This window comes from Fundulus heteroclitus, unplaced genomic scaffold, assembly GCF_011125445.2.
Source record: "Fundulus heteroclitus isolate FHET01 unplaced genomic scaffold, MU-UCD_Fhet_4.1 scaffold_103, whole genome shotgun sequence".
NCBI lineage: Eukaryota > Metazoa > Chordata > Actinopteri > Cyprinodontiformes > Fundulidae > Fundulus > Fundulus heteroclitus.
In genome coordinates, this window is record NW_023396499.1 from 429,661 (window position 1) to 441,255 (window position 11,595).

The window sequence follows — 11,595 nt, forward strand, 5'->3', positions numbered from 1 at the left end:
CAGACGCAGGCTCTCACTGACAAGTTGGTGGGGGTGAGGTTTCTTGCATTAGTACATTGACGCGTACATGTTTTTCTGTTGGCTACATACAGGTAAAATTCTTTATCGTAGTGCTGTTTTAGTGTCTCAAAAGCTATTTTAGCTTCAGTTGTCCATTTTAACACTGCTTTAAACAACTGGTTTCCTGCTTCTTTTAGGAGTTCTCTAAACGATGCTGTTTTCCTGCATAGTTTTCAATCCAGTCTGCATTGAAACCTGTCATTCCCAACAATGTCATCATTTCGCTGACTGTCCGTGGACTTGGAGCTTTGCTAAAACCTTCCAGTTGAGAAGGTGAAATGCTAACTCTTCCTTGAGGTATTTGTCTTTCCTAGGTAATCTACCTGTGGTTGACAGTACTGTAGTTTTGTTTGGAGACCTTGTGTCCTCCCTCTGCTAATCTTTGCAGAACTTTGATTGAGTCCTGATGACAGTCATTTAGTGTGTTTCCGCAGATTAACAAATCGTCCACATTTCGTTAATCCACATTAAGAAAAACAAAAACAAAAAAAATTGAGATGCAATACGGGGTTAATTTCTCTCGCGAAAGCGAGACTAAAATCTTTTTACTTTTTGTTTTTTCAGAGGTCCTTTTGTCTCTCCTCGGACGGGGGAGAGAGGGAGAGGAGGGGCAACGCTCCGGGAGGAGGGAGTGAAAAGTGTTGTGTGTGTGGCTCTCCTTGCCTACGTAGAGCTGTATGTGTGGTTCCTCTGCCTGAGGAGAACTTAGTGTGTGTGTGCAAGATTTTCCTTCGGGCGGGGGAGAGAGCTACTTGGCAGTCTTTAACTAACAGGCTAAAAATAACTCAGCCTGCCAGTGGTTCTGCCCCACTGACAGGCAAAAAAGGCAGACGGAGCCGTCTCCTTCCCCAAACAAAACAGTCTTACAAATACAAAGTTTAAATACCTGCACCCACATCTTAACAACATAACAGCTTCAAAAAGTATACACACCTTGGTCCACCAAGATTTCCTTACAACAATAAAAGTTTCCAAGCACTTTTTAGCTCATCAACCTAGACAACTTTACCTCTAACAGTGGGACTTGAATACAAAAAAACAAACAAAAACAAAACAAAAGCAACCATGCAGTTTCATTCATCCATGCGTTTTAGTCATCCAATAAAGCTCTCATCCTTTATAATCACACGTAGACGTCAACAACAATCACACATTCTTAATCATCACCTTTCAACATTCCCACATTCTCACGTTTTCCTTTCACTCTCACTCTCCCGGGAGACTTATTGTTTTTCTTAAAGGTCCAAATGTTCAATGTTCCTGGATTTTAACTGTGCGCACAGAAAATTTAAATCAGGTTTTTTATGGGACCCAGAGCAAAAAAAAAAAAAAAAAGTTAAAAATAAACATTTATACTTCACGTGCACCAGCAAGGCCTCTTTGCTTCAAATTTGATAGGAGGCTTTAACCTCGTTTGCCTAAACCTGGAGTACTCAACCAAAAACAGACTGCAGTCAACTCTGTTAAGGCCACATTTTCATCGGAGTTCCACGCATGGAATGATCCGAGAACTGCCTTTTTCTTTTTTTTTTCAAGCGCTTACATTAACAGGGCCGCGCCCTAAAGACTCCGACCAACCGAACATTTATAAGATCAATTCTTTCAGAAATGATCTCTTTGATTCTAAAAAGTTATGTATATTAGAAAAACTTCAGCAAAGACCCGTACTGGTCCGATTCATTTCTTATACGCCGTCGCTTCTAACGTCATATTTGACGGGACATCCGATAAAAGCGGCTGGGAGTAACCAATCACTTCTTTAAGTTGTCATGTGTGCCCAACTGTGGAGGAAGCAAATATCATTCCAAATCTTTTGATGTTTAGACAACTTATTTTTCTACGTAGAAAAATACCAAATAGATGTCAAGCCAAAGGAACGACCACTCCCGTCTGTCAATCAATCACAAACAACGCTCTTCCCAATTCCAATTACACAGGCGGCAGATTCATCGCTAACAAGCAGAGAGAGCAGAAGACAGAGCAGTAAAAAATGTATTTTCACTCACCTCTGTCCTCTCTCCTCCACCCGGCGCGGAGGGGCCAGGTCCGCGCGGGGGAACCCAAGCCGTCTGTCCGGGAAGGCAAAAACTCCCTTTTTTTTTTCCTATCACGTCCGGGGTTCACCAATTTTGTGGGAGAATTACTTAACTATTAACCTTATAAAAAGAAAGAAAGACTCAGAGAAAATGGCGTTCCTTTGTCTTAACAACGAGAATTCGTCTTTATTATGCCTAGAAACGTACAAACGGGTTTCCGGAGCGAATTCTGACATTCAAATACAATGGTCGTCATTTTAAAAGAACATAATGTGTGTGCGTTAAACACAAGTGTCTGTGTGTCTCCATTGGTGTGTGTGCGCTACACGCTATTGACGTCAATTGGCAACAGGGCTTAAATTCTGGGAAGTGTTTATCACGAAAAGTACAACAACAGAGCGATTAGTTCCACTACTTGACATATCTTGAAACAGTTCTAGTAAATAACGACTCCAGATGTTTTCCTCCTGCTCCCATCGGCGAGAGCCAGGGAAAAAAGGTCAAAATGACCCTAACTCCCATACCAGCCAACCACCCACCAGGACCAACACCTCAGCCCCCCCCAGCCCAGCCACCAAGCCTACTTAAACTAAATAAATAAATAAATAATAAATAATAATAATAATAATTATAATAATAATAATAATAATAATAATAATAATAATAAGAGGGGGGGACCCTGGCCAGCCGGCCCGCACGAGCCATCCCAAATCCCACCCCCCAGGTGAAACCCGCACCGGAAGACGACACGGACCAGGACCGGGACAGGGGGCCGGACACAAGCCCACCAGAACGTCAACCCCCCAACCCCCCCAGCGCACCAGAGGCCCCGTGCAGGGGCGGACACCCGGGCGCGCGCCGGCCCACACCAAAAGCGGCACACCCCCCGGAACCGGAACCCCCGAGGCCCCGCCGGGGCCCGCGCCCGAGGGCGGCGCGCCCCAGGGACCCCAGACCCCCAGACCCACCCCGGCACCACCCAGCGGCAGCACAGCTACCAGGTCAGTAACCCACGTCCGTCAACACGCAGCTCCCAAAGAGCGCCGCAAGCGGCTGCTGTAGGCCACCCGTAGGCCTCCCAAGCTCCTCCCAGATGGGGGCAACAGACCCCGGAGCCGGATCCACCAGGTGCCCTACTCCAAGTGCTCCCAGGGCCCCAGGAACCCCTCCATCCAGCCACTGCGCCCAGCAGGAAGCAACCCACCGCCCCCTATTCCACTAAGTGATGGTGTTGATCAGAGGAGCCCAAAGAGACCAATCAGATGTGGAAGCAGATGCTGTCTCTAGCTTAATATGATCCAACAAAAGATCTCTATACTGATTGATACTGAGATTTTGTTTACTTTTCCAATTCATGAGGATAGTTTTCTTTGCGATGCATAAAGCAGTAAAAACCATGTAAACTATTTCTTTTTTCAGAGGACTTTCCTCAAAATTACCGAGCAGGCAAACTGATGGGGATGGTGTAATTTTACAGCTCAAGCACCTTGATAAGTCCTTACATATCTGTGTCCAGAACCTCTGGACTGGTGTGCATAACCATAACGCATGAAAATAATTATCAGGATGATTGCCTATGCAGTGTGGGCAGATATTAGATTGTGCCAGACCCATCTTGAATAATCTTTGTCCTGTGTAGTGTACTCTGTGAAGGATTTTGTATTGTATTAGTTGTAAGTTGGTGTTTCTAGTCAATTTGAAAGTTCTTAGACATGTCTGAGCCCAGAAATTTTGTTCAAAGGTGCCTGATAAATCTTTTTCCCACTTCATTATAGGAAGAGATATCGAATCATCTATTTTAGTCAGTGTCCTGTATGATTTAGACAGTAGTTTGGGGGGGGGGGGGGGTAAATCTAAGAACTCTATTATATTAGTTGGGACTTGTAAACCACCATTAATATGCTTATATTTATTTTTAATTATAGATTTAAGTTGTTCATATTCCAAGAATTTATTTTTACTAATGCCATATTGCATATTTAGTTTAGCAAAATTGATGAACTCGGTTCCGTCAAGTAGATGTTCCAGATATTTAATACCTTTATTCTTCCAGTACGTAAAGTTTATCATTTTATTATTTTGTAGGATATCAGGGTTATTCCAGATAGGTGTACGACTGCATGGGATAAGGGATGACTTTGTCATTTTGAGGAACTCCCACCATGCTGTCAGAGTAGAACTAATGTTGATATTTTTGAAGCATGTATGCCGTTTTATATTTGAGCTTATAAACGGCAGATCTGAAATCATGATATTATTGCACATTTCCTGTTCTATATCTAACCAAGGCTCATCTAAAAGACTATTTTTTATCCATTTAGAGATGTATTGTAGCCTATTTGCTAAGTAATAGTTATGGAAGTTAGGCAGATCTAATCCTCCCCTGTCTTTAGTCTTCTGTATTGTCTTTAAGCTAATACGTGGGGGTTTATCTTTCCAAAGAAATTTAGAAATGGCAGAGTCTAGAGATTTAAACCAGTCAGATGATGGTTTATTGGGGACCATTGAAAATAAATAATTAATTCTAGGTAGGACCATCATTTTTATTGAAGCTACCCTACACATAAGTGTGACTGGAAGCGATTTCCATCTTTCAAGGTCCTCTTCTATCCTGTTTAAAAGTGGGGCATGGTTAAGTTTAAGTATATCTGTTAATTTATTCGACACAGTAATACCTAAATATTTAATATTTCCTGATTGCATTTGTAAATTTAGGGAGTTTTCGAGAGAGCAATTAATTGACAGTACCGTAGATTTAGACCAGTTTAACGAGTAATCTGATACTTTAGAGAAAGATTCTAGTATTCTAATTACTTGTAAAAGAGAATTATTTGAATGCTGGAGATAAAGTAATACATCATCCGCGTACAGACTAATCTTGTGCTCTATTTTCATGCATTTTATACCTTTTACAGCTTTTGTTTGTCTGATTGTTGCTGCGAGAGGTTCTATAAAGATGGCAAAAAGTGATGGAGAAAGAGGGCATCCTTGCCTGGTGCCCCTCTGTAGACAAAAACTGGAAGATATTTGATTATTTGTCCTGACACAGGCTGTTGGAGAATTGTATAGAATTTTTAACCAGTTTATGAATAAATCGCCAAAACCGAATTTATGAAGAGTAGCGAATAAAAATTTCCAATTTACTCTATCAAATGCTTTTTCTGCGTCTAAAGACAATATATTGGTTTTAATGTTTTTACTGTAGGAATAATCAATTAAATTAAGTAATCGGCGTGTATTTGTGGATGACTGCCTTCCTCTGATGAAACCAGTTTGATCTGGATGTATTATGAGAGGAGTTACTTTGTCTAATCTTTTTGCTAAAGCTTTACAGATTATCTTAATATCCACATTAATTAAGGATATGGGACGATAACTAGTGGGCAACACAGGATCTTTGTCTGGCTTGAGCAGAAGGCTGATGGTGGCAGAGTTCATATTAGCTGGAAATCTACCTTTTTCCTGTATTTCCTGCAACATTCTGTGGAACGTTGGGGCTAGAATATTCCAGAACTCTTTATAAAACTCAGTGGGGAATCCATCTGGACCTGGAGCCTTTTTATTAGGCATGCTTTTAAGAGCTTCCTGGGTTTCAGCTGTTGTCAGCGGGGAATCCAGTGTCATTTTTTGGTTATCTGATAATTTAGGAAGTGTAATTTTATCCAGAAATTGCTTAATATCCTTCTCTGATGGATTTATCTGTGGTGTGTATAAAGATTTGTAGAAATCGCGGAAGGTATTATTTATACACTCTGGTTCGCTTACTGTATTACCAGTTGAATCTGTAACTGCAAATATAGTAGTTTTCTCCTTATTTATTTTAAGCTGATTAGCTAGAAAGCTTCCTGACTTATTGCCATGTTCAAAATTTTCTATTCGGAGTCTTTGTATTAGAAATCTATTTTGCTTTTCAATATAGTGGTTTAGTTCTAATTTTACTTCACGGATTTTACCTAACTTCCCTTCTTCTTGAGATAATTCTAGTAACTTAAGTTTTTCTTCTAATTCCTGAATCTTTTTGTTTTCTTTTTTCTTTTTATGAGATGAGAAAGAAATTATTTTACCTCTCATCACTGCTTTTCCAGCTTCCCACAATATCGATGCCGATGTACCTGGTTGATCATTGTATTCTAAGTATGAAGCCCACTGTTCTTTAATGAATTTTATAAATTCTTCATCTTTAAGCAGTGATGTATTAAATCTCCAGCTTTTGTTTTGTGTGGTTATTTTTTTATTAATTAAGGTGAGAGTAACAGGAGCGTGATCACTGATAGCAATAGGATGAATTACCGTCTCTGAAACAACCGACAGCAGTGAGCTACTTATTAGAAAGTAGTCCAGACGAGAGTACGAATGGTGAACATTTGAGAAAAAAGTGTATTCTTTACTAATAGGATGAAGAGAACGCCATGCATCGCAAAGACCAAAATCACTCATGTATTGTTTTACTACACTTACTGACTGCCAACTACGCTGAGCCCCTGTTTTATTCAACCTGTCTATATCGTTATTTAAACCAAAGTTGAAGTCACCTCCTATAATTAGTGAACAATCCCCGTGTTTTGAAAGTGCAAGGAAGAATTGGTGGAAAAAAGAGGGGTCATCAACATTTGGACCATATATACTGACAATACATAGCTTCTGGTTATGGATAGCTATTTTAATTATTATGTATCTACCTTCAGGATCTATAGTTTTATCTAATATTTTAAAACTAACGCTTTTGTGGATTAAGATTGCTACACCTCTCTGTCTAGAGTTATAGCAGGCTGCAAACACATTAGGGAACTCAGGTGAATTAAGCTCACTTGCATTTGTAGCTGATTTGTGGGTTTCTTGCAATAATACAACATCTGCCTTTAATCTAGTAAGCTGGTTAATGATCTTCATTTTTTTCTCTCTGGTGCCAGCCCCATGCACATTCCATGTCACAAACTTTACATTCGCCATAGATGTAAGTGAGAAGTTAGAAGGTGCATGCCCTTGAGAAAATAGTCATACATAGACCCAGGTAGCATCATATGATGTGCTTGTGATTGACTGATGATCAGGAAAGAAGCAGACAAATAAGATAGAAATACACAAAAAAATAAAAAAGTGCAAAGAGTAAGAGAGTGTGTAAAGGGATAAACCATAGCCCGTGCCTTCTGTACCCAACCGTGAACACCAACCATACCAACGTGCTCTTTAGCTGTGCGTGTATTTAATTTATCACCGTGTACCGATCTGTGCGTCTTATTTATTTATTTATTTTATTTATTTATTTTAAATCATTGAAACATGCTTTAAGTCCACCTGTGGTGTAACTAATAAAGCCAAGGGGTGATCTTCTGATCCCTGAACAACTGTCCATTAATATAAAGTCTGTCAACCGATATGGTGGCTTTAACACCGTCCATCATGTATTTTTTCCTGATTGGGAACAGTACTCGCCTGCGATCTAGGATTTCCTTAGGAAACTGATCATTAACACTAAAGTCTGTCCCTCTCAGTTCCCTGCCGCAACTTCTAACAAATTCTTTTTGTTTATAATGCTCAAATTTAGCTATGATCGGGCGAGGACGGGTTTTGTCGGGTTTCTTACCTCCGAGCCGGTGGACTCGATGAAAAGTGATGTTTTTTACCTGATCCGCCGGGATTTTTAGCTTCTGCTGGAGAAAGTTCCGGACCGTTTCTTCTGCTATCTCTCCCTGCTGCTCCTGGATGCCTGCAAAGACGAGATTATCTCTCATACTTCGCGACTGTATGTCCAGAATGGATTCCTTCATTTTCTTATTTTCGCCGGAAAGCTGGATAAACCCTTCGGTCAGCTCCGTAACCTTCCCCCTCAGCGCGTCGTTCTCGGCGGCCATAGCTGTTAGCTGGGCTTGGCTAAACTCCACCGACTCCCTTAGAGACTGAAACTCCTTGTGTAGAACCTCTACCAAGGCGAGACGCGCATCAAGGCTGGTAAGCTTCTTGTCGATGGATTCCAAGATGTCGCTGAAGTTCCTGTCGGGAGACAAAGTGGATGAAGAAGAAGCACTGGTGGAATTAGAACGAGTGCGCTTAAGTGACGGTGTGCTAGCAGCCGTAGGCTTCTGGGCCTTCCCCATCACGATGCTATCAAAACACTCGTCCAGGTAGCACTCCAGGCTCGTCACGGTCTCTTCGTCCAGTTTGTTCCCTCGTAGAAAATAAGACAGTTGTAAATGTTTGGGCTTTAACTTTGTATTATTTTCAGTTATTGGTTCGTTCTTACCTTAGCTTGTTTGATTTGAATTACATGAACGCCTCCATTTTACTTACGCACAGCTCTCGCGAGATCTCAGCCGCTCATCTCCGTGCCTCCGCTCATCTCCGTGCCTCCGCTCATCTGACCGTGTACCCCCTCTGTAACCTCTAGTCCTGTGACCTCTGTAGCCTCTAGTCTTGTGACCTCTGTAGCCTCTAGTCCTGCGACCTCCGTAGCCTCTAGTCTTGTGACCTCTGTAGCCTCTAGTCCTGCGACTCTAGCCCACCATCCAGTGCCTCCCTCCGCCCACCCTGGGTGGGTCGTTTTCTTTTGTTGTCTATTTTTGTTTGGCCGTCTGGGAGCCGGCCCTAAGGGGGGGGGGTGCTGTCATGATTCAGCCTGTCTGCTGTACCATGCACAGACTCGGACACTTTCCACCTTACATTCAGCTCCAGTCTCCGGTTCAGTAATCCTCCACACCTGTCAGCTACTAATTAGTCAGCATTCAGCACACCTGTCAGCCTCACTATTTAAGCTCACTGCATTCTGTCATTCCTCGTCGGTTCGTTCTGTTTTCCTGTTTACCTTTGTTTCTGCTGCTCACCTCATCCAGTCTCGTCCAGTTCGAAGTTCCTCCATTCTCCGCCAGCCTGCTGTAGCCTGGTTCCAAGTCTCCATTCTGTCGTGCTGTGAGTCAAACCCGGTTCCAAGTCTCCATTCTGCTGTGCTTCAGGTTCTGCGACCTCCGTGTCCTGGCTCCGTCCCGCTTGCCAGTTCCTGCCTTCACCATCCTACTGCTTCAGCTCAGCACAGACTCTTGGTTCCTTCCTCCACTATCCACAAACTTCAATAAACTGTTGAAACTTTACTCTGCTGTGGTTGTGTTCGGGTTCAATAACAAAACATGACCAGGAGTGGGACGGGACAGGACTTTATTTGCTTATTATATATTTTTTTTTTACTCTTGCCCAGGATAGGGACGGGACACAATTTTTTTCTGTGGAAGTGGGACGGGACAGGAGTGATAATCCACTCCCATGACACCCTCTAGTCCACGACCCCACCCTAAAACCCTGACGAACGGCGAGGGTGGAGTTTATCTCCTGAACGCCGGTATCAAAGGTCTCCTATTAACAAAAAGGAAGATTGCGGGTGACAACCTGCAGCTAACTGCACAGACACGACATTGGGGGAAAACAACTGTACTCCATACTGGTAAAGCAAAATTAATATCCTCCTTAATGTGTCTTTGTTTAGTGGAGCAGTCATTTAACTTAGCTCAGAGCTGATTTTAAGGTCATGTGAAAGCAAAAGCTAGACAGTGAGATGTCAGTGGGACAGATGGTCCCGTGTTCTGATTTCAGCTGCAGTTCAGTTTTTATGTTTGAAGAAGTGATGCAGTGAGAGGTTCTCCGCTGCTTTCAAGAGTGTTGGTAATGGGAATACACGGAGTGGAGTTTCAAATGTACTAGTATTCTCCCATCAACGAATTGGAATAGATTCTTTCGGGAGGCAAAATAAACAGCACAAGGGCCTATATTTTGTAAATGTGAGGGGGCCCAATCAGACAGCTTTCATAAGTGGAGCGACATGTCCCCTTCACACAGAATAGTTGTCCAACCTGTGCTAGAGGCCCGGCTCTCTTCAGTCCTCCCATCAGGGCCGCTCAGGATGCCGGGCTGAGTGTGTGCCCCCCTCCCACCACCTACCAGTAACTCGTTTATCTAGAACCAGCACCGATCCTGACTGATAGATGTCTGTGTTGATGATTAAATCCTGATTGGTTCTGGAGTTCTCTCATTCAATCAGAACATTAGTGCGGGGATCTCTTGAGTCTGCATGGAAAGCTGCTCTCTAGACAGTCCCACGGTGTTTATACTTCAGTATAACTGTTGGATCAGATTCACGTGGTGCCCTCAGGTGTGGTACCGTCAAATGAAAAGTCACATTGAAATTGTATTTAGTTTTGTTTTGTAAATGAAGAAGGTTCTATCTCCATATGTTAATGCACCGATTCCAGTTGTAACCCTAATTCATGAAATTCACCAGCAGGAGGAGCTTCTCCCAGTGCATTGATGTGTTCGTTGCTGAACAAGTTTATTCTTTTGTAGTAAAAGTTGTCAATTAAGCAGTAAAAAGGAGACAGGTAACAATGGCATCAAAGAGGCTGCATTTATATCGGTTGCTCAAAACTGCTATAACAGGGTATAAAGAAAGCTCTACATTAGAATGACAGTAAATGAAAATCTTTTGTTTCTAATACAGAAATAGGCAGATAAGTGAATAAAAATAAGCACTGTAAATTCAACAAAGAGATTTGTAATTCTGTTGATTAAAATACAGAGATTTATAACTTTGGAGCTGTACTTGGTTTATATCAGATATGTGATTTCAAGCAGAAATTGCTCCTAAAACCCTCTTGGCATAAAGGGTTAAACTTTAACCTTTATTTTCAAGCTTTTGCTTGTTGGGTGCTCCTATAAGTCTGACCGTTTAATTATAGTGCAAAATTTTCTAGCATATGGATTGATTTATTGGAAAAAAAGGAAAAGAAATCCAACTGAAAGCACAACTTCATAATAATTCCAGATTGTAAAAAAACAGTGGTCGGGCTTCACAAATCTATAGATGAAAATTTATGTTCCTTCCTTTGTCAGTGAAGCTAATTTGACTCACAACAACTGTCAGGGTTCTCTGTGTTTTCCTGCTCTACTCTGCTCCTCAGGTGTGTCTAGTTGGCTGAGGGGGCGTGGCCCACACCTGCAGCTCATTGCAGGCGGCTTCCTCTGGCTTCTTAAGCAGAGCGCTGACAGATGGAAGACGCCAGAGCCTTAAACCAGTCGTGTTTTTGTGTGCTTGGATGCACTCACCTGTCTTGACGTCTTGTCCGAAGAATCAGATATCCAGAATTCTCTCGCTGGATTTTGCTCTGGCTCACCCCTCATACTCCCTGGATGTTACCCAGCGGGGCCTGAGATTCCCCCTCCCGGATTCTACTGGTTCTTCCTTCACTCTGGTCAATCCATCTGTCACCCAGCTCCGTGGGAGCTCGCTCTGAATCCCTCACCAGTAACATCAGCCACCCTCAGCCTCTAGTCGCAAAACACCAACAGGGGTAGGATCACAGAGTTCTCTCGGCAATACTTCCTCCCGGTTAGGTCCGGCCAACTTTATGGTAAGCAGCGCAGCTTCTAGTAGTTCTCCTGGTTCTATTCCCAAAGTCATTGCTCTCCTTCTCTTTGCAGTCTCACCAGCCGTGACGTTCTGACCCTGCCGAGTTGCCCG

General features: G+C 42.5%; 1 long non-coding RNA gene across 2 annotated transcripts; it reads left to right on the forward strand.

The window, feature by feature from the left end:
• On the forward strand, nucleotides 1-1,395 carry LOC118558150. 2 transcript variants are annotated; one of them, XR_004928174.1, is made up of 2 exons: nucleotides 1-357; nucleotides 625-1,395. It is a non-coding gene; the product is annotated as an uncharacterized LOC118558150 (long non-coding RNA). The 2 variants fall into 2 exon arrangements; XR_004928175.1 differs by having other exon boundaries at nucleotides 1-333.
• The last annotated feature ends 10,200 nt before the right edge of the window (nucleotides 1,396-11,595 follow it).